The sequence below is a fragment of the Rhinatrema bivittatum genome, chromosome 1 (genome assembly GCF_901001135.1).
Source record: "Rhinatrema bivittatum chromosome 1, aRhiBiv1.1, whole genome shotgun sequence".
Lineage (NCBI taxonomy): Eukaryota > Metazoa > Chordata > Amphibia > Gymnophiona > Rhinatrematidae > Rhinatrema > Rhinatrema bivittatum.
In genome coordinates, this window is record NC_042615.1 from 256,266,747 (window position 1) to 256,283,197 (window position 16,451).

Below are 16,451 nucleotides of genomic sequence, written 5' to 3' on the forward strand. Positions count from 1 at the left end.
AACTACAGGCAACCACACAGCTGGATCTGGAGCAACTGGGGAGAATGGTAGAGATAAACAGGTGGAGGGAGAGAGAGAGACAGACTGACCATGATGGACTGGAGGGGAGAGCGAGACCGGCAAGAAAGATTGTTGGAGGGAAAGAGTGAGAAACTGGTGGAAATGGATTGGTGGAAGGAGAGATAAATTGGTAGAAATGTATTGAGAGAGAGAGAGAGAGCAAACAACGTGGTGGAAATGAAGTGGAGGGAGAGAGAGAAACTGGTAGGGATGGACTGGTGGAGGGAAGGAGAGAGATTGGTGGGGACAGACTGATAGAGAGGGAGAGAGATTGATGGGGATGGACTGGTAGAGGGGGAGAGAGAGAGAGAACTGCATGACGGACTGATGGAGGGAGAGAGGGGGGACTGGTTGGGATGGAGCATGAAGCAGAGACAGAGAGTGAGGTACTGGTGAGAAAGGGAAGGAGGGATGTTTGAGACAGGCCCACATCACTAAAAGGGAGATGTTGTGAGAGGTTTGGTGCACATATCCCTCCTAACTCTCCCCTCCCCAAAATGATATTTTTTATTTTTTTTTTTCCTACGAAAATCTGTGCCCCGGAAACCACCCTGTTAGTTTGATCTTGGCAGAAGTCTAATGGCTCTCTCCACACCTGCCTGTTACCAAATTCCATATATGCAGAGATAGGACACCCCCATTGCTAGAAACATTTTGCACCATTGTCACAAAGTGCTGGGCATGCATGTCTGTGGCATCTCTAGACAGAAAAAACTTATAAGTAACAAAGAAACACCTGGCCAATTTCAACCATCTAAGAAAACTATCACCAAAATTATTAAAGTGCATTAATCAATAAAATGTCTTCTATATAGGAGTGGGACAGAATCCCAATATAAAACCTGCACTTCAAGTTCTACAGTACCCTGCATTCATAGAAACTCCATTACAAAGGGTGCAGAGCAGAACAAGGACATTTCCCTTTACCCTTACATTCACCATTAAAAAAAATCATCAAATGCTGGTGTCACCCCATTAACAGCAATACAAACTCCCTCCACTACCAGGAAAATTGTATAATACAAAATCCTGCAAAAAATGTACTTGGGACCTATAGGAAACCTGCCATACTATAACATCCTAACTGTCAGACTCAAACAGTAACAATCCTACCTATGAAAAGGCAAAATTGCAAATATTACAAGAGACCCTAAAACACCAAAATACATCTTGTTAGGAAAACTGAACAAATCCAGCAGTTCTAGGTCCCTATATAGAAACTCAAAGCTAGCAAATACCTACATCACACATGCAAAACACAGACAGACCCATGCCAAATACAAAATAAAGAGACCATAAAGTATAAATACAAACATGCAGACAAAAACTGAACTGGAAACTGCAGTGCAACAATGGAAAAACAAAAACATTGTATTCCTCATAAAACAAACAAAACAATCAAGAAATATAAATTAATAATAATAGTAAAATCATACAAATAAAAATAATATTTAAAAACTGATATATAGAACATCCAATAATTGCAATCTAATAAATTATTTTTAAATTTCTCCAAACACCAATAAAATATTTCAAAACAGACATCAAACAGCATCCAACAATTAAAACTAACAAGGATTTAAAAATTCGCCACTCTTCATACCTGGGAACTTTTGATTTCCAGTCGTCCTGAAATTGCTGTGGATTAGGAGGGGGGCACACAATCTCTCTCCTCTCTCACACACACATGCTCCCTCTCTCTCTCTCTCCACACACACACAAACACACGTTTATGTTCATTCTCACTCATAGAAACCTGGTCACTCATACACATCCACATGCTCACACATATACACATGCTCTCACAAACAGACACACATGCTCACACACATGATCTCTAATACACATTCCCTCTCATACAAACATCCTCCTCCTCCTCTCCCATTTACATCCTCACTTGGGCCTCTTCCTCTGTTTCCTGGAGTCTGCAGAGCAGGGGGCTCCTGTGGTTGTCTCCTCACTCATGCTGCTAGCGAGTTGAGATGATGTGGTGGTGACCATGTGGCATTTTTCCAGTCTTCAGCTGCTGGCGGGATGGGTGTGCTGGCAGCCTGTGGGCCTCTTTCCATGTTCAGCCACCAGCAGGATAAGTGCACCAACGGCCTATGGGCCTCTTTCCATCTTCAGCCACCAGCGGGCTGAGTATGCCGGTGGCCTGTCGGGCCTCTCCATCTTTAACTGCTGGCGGGATGGGTGCACTAGCAGCCCGTTGAGCAATCTTTGATCTTCAGCCGCTGGCAGGATAGGTGTGCCAGTTGCCCTGCTGCCTCGAGTTGTTTCTGGCTGGGATGCGCCAGTGGCATATTGGGCCTCTTCTTTCTCAGTGTAGGCTCTCTTCTCAGGAGAATAGGGGGATAGAAGAGAGAACAGATCCATATCACTTCCTGTGGACCCTTTGTTATGGTTTGGTGACCCCCTAGGGATCTGCAGACCACAAGTTGGGAACTACTGCACTATATCAGCTTGCTCACTTTTATCAACATTTTTATTTACACCGTCAATAAAAAACTAGTAAATTGGTAAGGCAAGACTTCCTTTTGCAAAAACCATGTTGACTCTCCCCCATTAACTATATATATGTGGTCAGTAATTTTGTTTTTAAGAATAGAATCTACCATTTTGCCCAGCACAGACATCAGGCTCACCGGTCTATAGTTTCACGATCACCCTGGAAACCTTTTTAAAATTGGCGTCACATTGTCTATCCTCCAGTCTTTTGGGACAGTTGCTGGGTTTTTTTTATGCTCTATTTAAAGCCTTTATTACACATAGGACAGTTAGCAAGAGATCTATGCATAGCACATGCTAGGGAATCAGTAAGTTATTGCACTTTGTATAGTGAAAGCTTTTTTTTTTCCACTTTTTATTCAGCAGCAAAAATAGAAACATTACAATTGGTATCCTGAAGGGCATTCCCAATATATTCATTATGAGAAAACAACTATGCATATCTATACAAACAATACTAATACAACAGAGTAGAATCAACAAAAATCTACAGTACAGGTATCATATGATTCTAACAGCTAACAGAATGCACTGCCTTAAATTTTTCTTTTTAAAGCTAGAAAACCCTCTCAAACCATTCATACTCCTTTCACACTACTAAACACTCTTGTCCAAACCACCTTAAACTGAGACTAACACTAACCCCCTGCCCCATCTAAACTCTTGGGACTGAAATGAGTTTATATGGGGGAGAGGTTTAAGCAACATGATAGCCATCTAGCAACCCTTACTTAAGCTGCCAAAAGTACTATTACTGTTTAGTTATTTGTCTTCATTCTGTAGGAAGAGGAAGCAAAAGGGGAGACTTTTGTGACCCTCTTGCTGGCCCTTAGACATGCAAGGAGATGCAAAAGAGAGGCAAGGGTCCTTGGAGACACAGAGTTTAGATCCAACTTTTGTGGTTCAGTTGATCTGAATCATCCCCCATGAAAAGCTTCTCCGGAACAGGTATCTCACCAACATCCTCTTCAGTAAACACTGAAGCAAAGAAATCATTTAATCTTTCTGCGATGGACTCTTTTTCTCTAAGTGCCTTTTAACCCCTTGATCATCCAGGCTCTCTCGCAGGCTTTGTTTCAGATATATTTTAAAAATTGTTTGAGTGTTTGCCTCTACGGCCAACTTCTTTCCAAATTCTCTCTTAGTCTGTCTTATCAATGTCTTTCATTTAACTTGCCAATGCTTATGCTTTATCCTATTTTTTTCTGATGGATCCTTTTTCCAATTTTTGAATGAAGATCTTTTGGCTAAAATATCCCCTTCACGTCACATTTTAACCATGCCAATAATTGTTTTGCCTTCCATCCACCTTTCTTAATGTGCGGAATACATATGGACTGCTTGATGAAGAGTAGCCATTGCTTAATGGTCGATACACACAGATTTACCAGATCAACTGTTTCTGTCCAGGAAGAACAAACCTGGACAAAAAACTGGATGTCGTCAGCATACAAGAGTTGCCACAAGGACTCTTTTCTCCTTGTGACAACTCTTGTAATGTTTTATATTTGTTTTTCAAAACCCTTGCACCACCATTCCAGTCCTTAATAATGACTCCAAACCAAGTCACAATTCAATTCCCCCAAATTCTTTTTATTTAGTAACAGCTAACACTCAAGCATAGCAGTCACGGTTTGAAGCAGCTATGTAGGAAGGCTTAAGACAGCTCAACCTTTAAGTTTCCAAACAGATACAAAAACATAAGGAGAAAAATACTGCTCAGAGTCCTACACTTCCTGGGATGATTTGCACAGACTAAAAGAATTCCATGCCAGAGTTTCCAAGAGACTGACTAGAGTAACCCTTACAGTCTCAAGTTCTACTTATATAGCTTGCAGCACAAGTTACAGAGTATTATTGACAGAGTACATTTCAAACTTAAAGGTTCAAGGTTTTCTAATCACCAGTTTCCAGAAAAGCATACAAGATCAGAGATGATCAAGCATGGCTGCAAAGTACTGACCTTTCACTCATGACTTCAGCATTCCCAACTTTAGGGGTTTCAAAGCACAAATAGCCAATTAACAGACAGACAAACTACTCCAGCACTAGTTAAAGTATGTTCTATTTAATATGTCTGGGTATATATTGCTCAGCCTTCCTACACTGTCCCTAATATTGAGCTTGTCTCTCTCCCAAATTATTTCTAGTTAATAACTTTAAACAAAGTAGAGCAAACATTCTTCTCCTTGTTTCATCTTTTTTTTTTCTTTTAAAGCTGTCACTCTCTGGCTTTCCTAGGAGTTGTGCTATATCAGAATTAGTGTGCCACAATAGCTTCTATTACATTGATGCCAAGTCTAACCATCTGCTGCTTCCTAAACATGCTGCCCAAATCACAAGAAAATATCCAGTTTCCCTACTGTTTTCTGGGCAACAGATTTAAGCTTAGAACTGGGAATGTCCATCTAGTTCTGTCTCCTCCTCATCAGCACTGTAAGCCATTGTTAGCTAAATGCCCTTTTCTGTCTCTCTCCACCTCTGCTTGTTGTTCCCTCCTGGTTCCTTTTATGAGAACTAGCAGCCTTAGGGAGCCTCCCTCTGACTAAGCCTTTTTTTTTTGCACCACCTTTCTCAAATTAGGTGATTGGAATCCTGGGATTTGTAGTCCTGCTATAGTAGCTAACTTAACTCCAGCTTCAAACACTAGCATTGGTGGTATAGTGGTGAGCATAGCTGCCTTCCAAGCAGTTGACTTGGGTTCAATTCCCAGCCAATACAAAGCATCTGATTAGACCTGAAATCAACTCCAGCTTCAAGATGTTCTTGCCTTTTGATTAAAGGCTACCTTTTTGCACAGAAACCACTACCAACACACAAAAATCATCACACTATGTTAACTTTAGTTGTAACATTTCTGCATGGGATAACCTGCATGCAACAGCAGTTACTACCCTTAACAGAAGGCACAGAGGTAACCTGCACAGAGTGGCCGTTACTAACCTAAACAACTTGTTGAGCAAACTGGATGGACTATTTGGGTCTTTATCTGCAGTCACTTACTATGTTACACTGAAATGATTTGTATTATGTTTACAAGAAAAGCAAAGAAGTAACTGCAGGGAGTAGCAGTTACAACTACTCTAACTCTCCCATCTTATTTCATCTACTCTAAATTTATTTTTATTTATTTATTTATTGTTTTTGTTATACCGAGTTTCATGATAGGCATCACATCAACCCGGTTTACAAATAACAAGGAGTAAATAAAAGAAATCAAGCAAAATTTGAGAAAAAAAGAAAAAGACTGGAAAAAACACAGAACTAATGATAACCTAACTAGATATAGAAAACACCTAGCATACTACAAAAAAACAATCCTCGAGACAAAAAAACAATACTATAGAACAAAAATTGAAAAATTTGCAAATAATCCTAGAACATTATTCACCATAGTAAAAAACCTTACCAATGACACAACAGAAGCTCCCACTGAGTTACCTGAAAACAAATGCAATGAAATAGCTCATTACTTCAATGACAAAATTAGAAACCTCAAAAACAAAATTTCAAACACAACAAAACAAGAAATCAAAATGCACATAAGAGACAGTACGCATTGGTCCACATTTGAGGAAATAACAGAACCTGAAGTGGAAACCATGATAAAAAAGATAAACCCAGCCCCACATATAATTGACACCATACTAACAAACGACAAAGAAACTAGCCAACATAGGGCCTCAGTTTCCAATATCGCAGTGGTAACACATGAGGGGGCGTGTCCCATGCAAATAAGGCATTTGTCGAGAGAGAGAGAGAGAGAGAGAGAGAGAGAGAGAGAGAGAGAGAGAGAGAGAGAGAGAGAGAGACTTGCTATAGTGCCTATGCCCTAGACAGGTATTTGTATCCCTATGGGAGGGCCACCTAGTAACTCGAGGTGGGGATTAGGTATGAGCGTAGGGGGTTGGGGGCCACTTTCACATTCAACATGAGATGTACGGAAAGAACTCCGTACGTCTCATGTTGAATGTGAAAGTGGCCCCCAACCCCCTACGCTCATACCTAATCCCCACCTCGAGTTACTAGGTGGCCCTCCCATAGGGATACAAATACCTGTCTAGGGCATAGGCACTATAGCAAGGCTCGCTCTCTCTCTCTCTCTCGCTCTCTCGTGGACCGCGATAACCCTTTACTGACCTGTAGCGCACAAGGTAACGCAACTGAAAGTGTTGTAGCTATTGGCCGCGATAGGAGCCGCGCTAACACTGCAGCTGTTTCGCGGCACACGAAAACTGTTTCCCGTTTTACATATGCTCCGCCCCAACTCCGCCCCCTGAATATAAAATTACGAATTTGCATTCGCAAATCGCGTTAACGGCTGTTAGCGCGATTTGCGAATTTATCTCCCGCGATAACACCTTGGAAAATGACCCCCATGGTCGCCCCCACATTAACAAAAATCATAAACCTCTCCTTAGAGGAAGGATACCTTCCAGATAACCTAAAAGGAGCAATAATTAAACCAATAATAAAGAAAAAGAACAGTGACCCACTTACACTGAGTAACTACAGACCAGTCTCAAATCTGCCACTAATAGCAAAATTAATAGAAAAAGTAGTCCAGAAACAGCTAGCTGAACACCTTGACAACAATAATATACTCTACCCTTCACAGCACGGATTTCGCAAACATTACAGCACAGAAACCTTACTACTCTCATTGACTGATAGCATAATGAGAGGCTTTGACAGTGGGAAACATTACATCCTCCTAATGCTCGACCTATCCTCTGCCTTTGACACAGTAAATCATGACATACTGCTAAATAGGCTCGATGAAATTGGATTAAAGGAAAAAACTAAAGCCTGGTTCAGATCATACCTAAGTAACAGATATTATCAAGTTCAAATAAAAAACACATTGTCAGAGAAAATAAATCTAGTAACTGGCATACCACAGGGATCAGCACTCTCAGCTACACTCTTTAATATCTACCTACTTCCTCTGTGCCACCTCCTAGCTGGACTGGGTATCATACACTACATATACGCCGATGATATTCAGATTTTACTACCAATTGAAGACTCACTGGAAAAAACACTAAATCTAGCAATCATGTACCTTGACATTATTAAACAGCTACTAAACCAAATGGAACTAGTCATCAACATCGAGAAAACTGAATTCCTCCATCTTGAACGAAAAAACATGACAGTCATCCAATCCCCGATCCTACTAAAAAATAATCAGAAAATTGGAATAGCCGAGAAAGTACGGAACCGCAGTGTAATAATAGACACAGAACTCAGCCTCAAACAACACATATCATTAAAAGTCAAAGAAGGATATGCCAAGCTAATGGTCCTCAGGAAACTTAAACCGTTACTAAATCAAACTAACTTCCGAACTGTCCTACAAGCTTTAATATTTGCAAGCACTGACTACTGCAATGCCTTACTATTAGGATTACCATACACAACATTAAGACCACTCCAAATACTCCAAAATTCAGCCGCAAGAGTACTGACAGGAAAAAGAGAAAGAGATCATATAACTGAAACACTAGCTGAACTACACTGGCTACCAATTGAATACAGGATAAAATATAAAACCCTTTGCATTATACATAAACTAATCAATGACGAAAAAGCAGAATGGCTAAACACAGCACTCCGCGTCCACGTCCCTAACAGAAACCTGAGATCCGCCAACAAAGCCCTTCTAACCATCCCCTCAGTAAAAACTGCAAAACTAACTCAAGTCAGAGAAAGAGCACTATCATTGGCTGGACCGTTACTATGGAACACCATGCCCACAGAGGTAAGACTACAGAGAGATTTCAAGACTTTCAAAAAGAGCTTAAAGACATGGCTCTTTAGAGAAGCCTTTCCACAAAGAGAGCGAGAGAGAATAAAATGCTAAAAGCTGTACACATAAAATCTTCATACAGCACTAGCACAATATATGTATGTATGTCATGGTCTGTCTTTTGCACCTTTTAAATTAAATGTATATTTTAACAGTCTTTATCTTAGTCACAGGTCAGATTAATCATCACTAAACTCTTAGCCATTACTATGAAACGATGTCACCGAGATCATGAGGCACCTCTTTTCTAATAATAGGAACATTTGCGTATACATTGTGCTATATGTGCCTATATGTGAACCGTTGTGATGGTATACTACTAAACGACGGTATAGAAAAGATTTTAAATAAATAAATAACTCTCCCATCTTATTTTTAAAACTTATAGCATTTGTATATAGACATTTCAAAATATGTTTTTTGTTTGTCTTAACAACTTGCTTATCAGTTGATGGGTAATTTGGAATCTTTCTGCTCTGTCTGCTCTTTACTTAAAGGCATCTGGTCCCTTTTAACATTATTGCAACCTCTCTACTGGAATTCTCTAGTTTCCCTGTTCTCTTAGTATCCTTCAAGGATACTTCATTCTAAACCATGCACTTCTGAACTGTCGGTTTTCCCCCATCATCTAGTTTAAAAGTTGCACTATCTCCTTTTTAAAGGTTAGTGCCAACAGTCTGGTTCCACATTGGTTAAGGTGAAGCCTATATTTTTGGAACCCCCCTTCCCCAAAATGATGCCTAGTTGCTAACAAACCTAAAACCCTCTTTCCTGTACCATCGTCTCATCCATGCATTGAGACTCTGAAGCTCTGCTGCCTCTGGGGTCCTGCACATGAAATAGGGAGCACTTCTTTTTTTTTTTTTTTATTTATAATTTTAAGGTAACAGGATAAAGTTCTGAGAATGCTACCCCAGAGGTTCTGGATTTCAATTTTCTACCTAAAATCCTAAATTTGACTTCCAGAATCTCCCTCCTTGCACCTTCCTTTGTCATTGGTACCCACATGTACCAAGATAGCCAGAAACTCCCCAGCACTATCTAAAATCCTATCTATGTGATACTTGAGGTCTGCCACCTTCGCACCAGGCAGGGAAGTTACCAAGCGATCCTCATGTCCACCAGCCACCCAACTATCAACCTTCCTAATAATCAAATCACCAACTACAATGGCCATCCAAACCCTTACCTCTTGAGTACATGCCCCAGGAGACATATTCTTGGTGCGAGAGGATTCTACATCACCTTGAGAGCATGGCCTAGCTACAGGATTGTTTCCTGCCTCACCAAGGTGATGCTCACCTTCTCCTTCCAGGTGACCTTTCTCCTCCAAGGCAGCCCAGCGGCTGCAAGATTGGAGATGGGATTATTAGGAATGATCCAAAAAAAATGGAGAATAAAACAGAAAATATCACATTGTCTCTGTATCGACCCATGGCGCAACTGCATCTTAAGAACCGTGTGCAGTTCTACCCACCCTTTGTCAAAAAGAAAAACAGCGGAACTAGAAAAGGTGTAAGAGGAGAGCAACAAAAATGATAAAGGGGATGGAACGGCCACTCTATGAAGGGAGACTATGCAGGTTAGGACTCTTCGTCTTGGAAGAGAACAGCTGAGAAGGAACATACTAGAAGTTTATAAAATCGTGAAATGGGTGAATAAAGATTATTATTTACCCTTTCAATTAATACTAAAACAAGGGAACACTCCATGAAACTAATAACCAGCAAATTTAAAGTACTCCATGTACAATCACGCTGTGGAATCTGTTGCCAGAGGACATGGCAAAGGTGACTAGCATAGCCAGATTTAGAGGTTTGGACATGTTCCTGGAGAAAAAGTCCATACTAGCCAGGTAGACTAGTGAAAGCTATTACTGTTTCTGGGAGTGTTAATAGGAAGTAGATTTCCTGGGTACTTATAACCCAGACTGGTCACTGTCAGAGACCAGATGCTGGGCTCGATGGACCTTGGTCTGACCCAGCATTGCATTTATGTTCTTATGTTCCACAGCAGCTAATATTCCCAGACCTCAAAGCATACAAAACTCCCAAAAGAGGTATCTGATTTTATTAATCTATTTATTCTACTTCACTAATGGTGCCCACTTGCAAAGTAATCAGGAAATTATTCGCTAGGATGTTTTTCATAGCTGGGGTTGTCCTTTGCAAGAAACTCCAAAGTTGGCTCTTTCTGTTTAAGGGCTAGTGTAGCTGGATTCATGTGTAACTTTCTGTGGATGCTGTGCACTTTGGAGCTGATTAACTTTTATGTTTTAATGTGTTTATTGTGGTATATTTGGGGTTTTTTGGAAATGAAATTTTAGCTGTACATCACCTTGAGCAGTCAGTTTGACCAGGGAGGCAGTTGAGTAAATAAATTCATTGTAGGCAAACATTTAACACATGCTTGTTCATGGATGTGGCGTGGTTGATACAGCCTAGTAGGCGAACCTACTAGGCCATGCCGACAGCTGGCAGACTTGGCTTTACAGGGACTGGGACTGGAGCTTCACCTGTACCAGTCCTGTTCCCCATGGGTATAGCCTTTGGGTTCCAGGGGCCAGCAGGACTTAGGCAAGTGTCCCTTACAGGGCGGTCAGTGTGTCCAGGTACTGGCAATGGTCAGGGTGGGCAGCGAGCAGACAGTATCCGGCTCCAGTCCAAGGGTCAGGGCAGGCAACAGGCAGACAGTATCCAGGAAAGGGGTTGGAATCTAAAGCAGAGGTCAAAAGCAGAGAATCAGACCAAAACAAACGAGACAAGGCCAAGGCAGGGCAAACTGGGCAAGACAGCAGGGACACAAGGCAAGGCACAAGGGCAAGGCAGCATGGCAAGCCAAGACGACAGGAACACAGAGCAGGAATTGGGCCAGCAAAACAAGGCACGGAGATAGCAACACACTGCAAGACAGGTGAACCTGCTGCTGAGGTGTTGCTGTCCTGCAGACAAGCCTTTAAATATCTGGGAGCTGCTGTCATCATCAGAAGGGGCTGAAGCTGAGTTCCCATGTGGTGGGCCCTATAAATGTCAGAGCATCGAGCATGCGTGCGCCCAGAGGAACTCAGGGAAGGGCCGCATAACGGCTTTCCTCACTGCTTCAGTGGCGCTCGATTTTCCTGCTGCGAAGGAGGCTGGCAGCATCCGGGGGTGAGTTAGACCAGTCACAGTGCTGACCCATGGCCAACAAAGCATAACAGTGCTACAGAAATGAACTTTCCATGAATGCAAAACATATAAACTGGACAATAATAGTAATAAAAATCAAAAGAACCAGCCATTTTGTCTATTGCAAGTATGCAAGTGTTCTTTTTTGAGATTTAGCTTAGTTGGGTCACAACTGTTTTTCCTTACTGGAAAGAAATTGTCATTCATGTGTTTAATTTGTGCAGGTGGGTGGCAGGGCCTTTCTAGTGGAAGATCCTTAGCTCTGAAACACTTTTCCTCAGAAAGCTTTGGCTCTGCAGTAGCCTGGCCTACTTCAAGATGTTAAAAAAAAAAAACAAACAAAATAACCCACATCCACTGTACTCCAGTGTACCGAATAGTCTACCAACAATATCAACAACAAAAGGTATCACCAGTATATTTTTTATCGCTTAACAATATATGCAAAAGCCCAAATGTATGTAGGCCCCTTACTTACAGAGTCTGTATTATGTAACAGACACTATTTTTGTATAGGGTCACCTTGCTTTAATTTAAATAATCATCAATAGTCCATTTTTTGTTAGTTTTTTGTTAGAAATTTTTTCATTATAATAAAAACTAATGTCACACACTCCAAGAAAGGGGACACAAATACTCATCTACTCCGTAGTAGTAGTGCACCCGACACAGCTGTGTTTCGGACGAGGTCGTCCTGCTTCAGGGGGTGTCCTTCAAAATTTACTTTTTTTGAGAGCGTCATAGGGAAGCCTTGTAATTCCTTGGAATCGCATCTTCTTAATAATCCATGGCAGCCCCGTTGGACTGCATCTCCTTTTAGGAGATGCAGTCCAACCTCGTCCGAAACACAGCTGTGTCGGGTGCACTACTACTACGGAGTAGATGAGTATTTGTGTCCCCTTTCTTGGAGTGTGTGACATTAGTTTTTATTATAATGAAAAAATTTCTAACAAAAAACTAACAAAAAATGGACTATTGATGATTATTTAAATTAAAGCAAGGTGACCCTATACAAAAATAGTGTCTGTTACATAATACAGACTCTGTAAGTAAGGGGCCTACATACATTTGGGCTTTTGCAAAAAAAACCCAAAAACATAATTGTCTTTATTGTCTAGGCTTATTTACTACAGGCCTGATGCCATTGTTCCCTGGTCTTTTTCCTGGGTCTTCCAGGTATTGTGCAAGATTGACTGTTATTGTAGTCGTGCTTAAAAAAAACAACCAAAAAAACCCTTCATGGTGATTTGCTCCTTAGAAATAAAAATAATACAATACAATATTAGGTCACAAAGACTCAAATCAACTCTGAAGTCTCAAGAAATTAAATATATTTAACAAAGGAGACATGCTTAGACTATCTGTCTCCCCCAAATTACCTGCATAGCTGAAGCCGGGTGTTGAAACTGAAAAGCAGAATTTATACAACAAATGCAGGTGCTGTATTTTGCCTGATTCAAAGCCCTTAGCAAAAACAGTAATACAGTATTTATTCCTGCTTGAACTCTGCAATTCAAGTTCATAAAATCTAGAAGAATAGCTAAAGCAAAAGCCCAGCAGCTTTGTGGCAAAGTTCAAAATTGTTACCTACAACTTACTATTGGAGAAAATGGGGCAGGAAACTCTCTCTCAGACACTGAAAAGTACAGAACCTTTAATGTTCCTGTTCCATAAGGGAAAGATAACAGCTACCACCACCCTTCTCAATTGTTTCACAACGTTCATATACTCCTAGTTATTAGTTGTGTGCTCCAATCACTTCTGAGATCCTGAGAACATTTGATCCAGCAATTGCAATGTACGGGCTCCAAAAGCAGTGAAGCTTTGTGCTTCTTGATCAAGGATCACTTCTGCAATTAGCTATTAGGGAACAGGGAAAAAATCCCACAAGGAAATACCAAAGGAAGACTCATGGCAACTGAACCCTGGATGGGCAGGGGCTACCTCAGCTGAAATCCACATAAATCAATAATTGAAGCTGCTAAGTTGTAAACAGTTTGGTTTTTCTTTTAAGTGCTTATATACATTTAGCATTATAAAATACAACTATAGAAGGGCAAATATCTGTTGAAAACATGCATGGGTGAAACAGGCTCATATCTACAGCATCTCAGGTCAAATTGTAATTTCAATGTAAATTATATAAACAAAATTGGATTTTAAATATACTTATAACTGAAAATAATTTACAAAATCATTTGTGGGGTCCAACAGATGCACAGTTGAACCTAACAAATAATCCACCACAGGTTAGTCTTCTAACTTGCACTTTTAGCATGCTTTTTTATTTTTTTTCAATCTTTGTGTAGGACTTCTGGTGATGGTGGCGAGCTGAGATGTCACAGAGCAGTGGTGGTCTTGGGGGTCAGCTACTAAATCCTTCTATTTTGCTTGCATCATACTTTTTTTTTTTCAATATTTGTTTTTGGCCTTAAGAGTGAGCATTTTTACTTATCGGCATTGAAATTATTACAGATGGATGACCTGACATCAGTGAAATCTTCCCAGTCAGTTCGTGAGAAGACCAATTAAGTGGAAGCCAAGATGGCAACAGATATAGAAACTCACTCTGCTTGAATTTAAAGAAAAGTTGATCAAAGAAATATCTTGCAATGCGTCGGCAATTCTGGAGGATCAAATTAATAAGCTACAATCAACGATGGAGGAAATCCAGGAGGGTATGGAACACCACATACTTAAAACCTCCGATATGGAGCAAAGAGTGAGCAGTCAGGAAATGGCAGCAGAACAGCTGAGCGCCCAAGTTATGGCACTGAAAGACAATGAGAGAATGCTTGATTTATTAGAGGACCAAGAAAACAGGGGTAGGAGAAACATCTATATCATTGGTATCCCCAAGAGTGTTAAAGAATCTACACTATTACAACTATTCTAGGTATGGCTGCCAGAAGCTGCAGGTTTATACTTTGAGATAGAGTCCATTTTTAGAAAAAGAGCACACAGGATCAGGCCATTTCGAAAGGGTGCGCCATGCCCCAGGCCGGTGATCATTCATATTTTAAACTATGCCAGTATGTTTAAGCTAATGTAAGCTTATCGGAAGATGAATTTGCTGTAATATGATGGACAAAAATTGCTGATATTTTATTCGGCTTGCATTTCGGCTAAATAAAGACCTTGGCCGCACTTTGCAAGGAGCTTCACTAGAAGGGAATTAAATTCCGTGTTATTTCCAGTTAGGGTGAAGTTCTCCTATGGGGCAATCACCATTTTAGCTAATAAAGAACAAGTTGCTTGATAGCTTGCAAGAGCTCAAAGAGGACCTAAATGAGTGCTATTCAGCTAGGGTTTGGTTCCAGACTGTGTCATAGATAAGTTGTGACCAACTTTTTGTTTGGCAATATTTCTAGAAGACTGGATTTATCTAATCTTTTGGGTTTTTTGCATTTGGATATCCCCACTGGAACCAGAGACTTTATTTTGCCATGAGAACGATTGTGGGAGAGTACAGATTGCTGGGTCTGGTTCTGTGGAAGTAATTTTTCTTTGCAGCTGACTGTCCCTTGTTTTTTGGAAACTGAATACATGTGTTTTACTTTCTATATTATCAGTAGCTTAATTCTTTCTCCTCTGATCTTTAATGACAGATGAATTGCTAGACACATAGCTGAACCTGTGATTATTATTTTGTAATTTGGCTATTACTTTGTGCCAAATTATACCCAGAATAAAATGGCCTTTTCTTTACATTTTTGGCTGAAAACGTTTCTTTGTTATATGTATTTTACTTATTTAAAAGAATTTATATCCCGCACCCACCAAAGTTCAGGGTGGGTTACAACAATACGTTCATAATTGGTTGTCATAAAACTCAAGATTGAATAAGACAAATCAATAAAAAGAACAAAGTATAATAAGTAAAACCCCAATATAAATAAAGATTAAAATAGATTATCATGAAAAGAACAATTAATAGAAAGAGTGGATTTGTGTCTGTTTGGAATCGTATAAAGTGCACTTTCTGAATCTAGATGCAATGAAATTGCAGACTTTTTTTAAACAAAAAATCTCAAACTTAACTGTGAGCTTTAATTCTGCTTCTACTCAACAAATTATCCTTACTTCAAAAGATACTTCAAAATGGACCACATTTGAAGAGGCCACCTCTAATGAAATTGAATTATTACTTAAAAAACTCAACCTAGCAACACACCCTCAGGATAATATTCCCATTTCCTCATTTAAACCGATTGCTCACACAATATCCCTAGCCATCTCATCCATAAAAAACCTTTGTCTGATTAAGGAAAAGTTCCCAAACCCTTAAAATGTGCAATAATTAAGCCAATACTTAAAAAAAAAAAAAAAACCACAACCTGGATCCTGTCAACTCATTTAATTACCGACCAATCTCCAATCTGTGTTTCATTTCCAAACTATTAGAGAAAGTAGTGCAGACACAATTAATGGAACATCTCGAAAATAACATCTTATACCCATCTCAATACAGCTTCTGAAAATACCTCAGCATGGAAATATTACTTTTTACTCCATTCCGATACAGTCCTCAGAGGTTTCGACAGTGGTCAAAAATACCTGCTTGTACTATTAGACCTCTCCACAGCATTTGACATGGTTAATCATAGCATTCTTATCGATAGGCTCTTGGAAATCGGTTTATCAAAACACCCCTCTACTATGGTTCTGGTCTTTTCAAATTAAAATCCAAAATTCTATTTCAAAGAAAACAAGCTTAGAATCAGGCATGCTCAAAGCTCCTCTTTGTCAGCTACTTTATTTAATATTTACATGTTACTGCTTTGTCATCTTCTTTCAGGTCTGGGACTTACTCATTTCATGTATGCTGATGATATACAGTTTCTGGTTCCTATTCATGATACAATAGAAAAAGCATTCAAATTAGCCTTCATGTATCTATCTAT

General features: G+C 39.9%; 1 protein-coding gene and 1 non-coding gene across 4 annotated transcripts in view; one reads left to right on the forward strand and one right to left on the reverse strand.

Annotated features, from left to right (window-relative positions):
• Positions 1–16,451, reverse strand: part of SLC4A11 (solute carrier family 4 member 11) — a 726,210-nt gene that overhangs the window by 323,147 nt on the left and 386,612 nt on the right. The gene's annotated exons all lie outside the window — the stretch shown is intronic.
• Positions 5,218–5,289, forward strand: TRNAG-UCC. Its single transcript has one exon. It is a non-coding gene; the product is annotated as a tRNA-Gly (tRNA).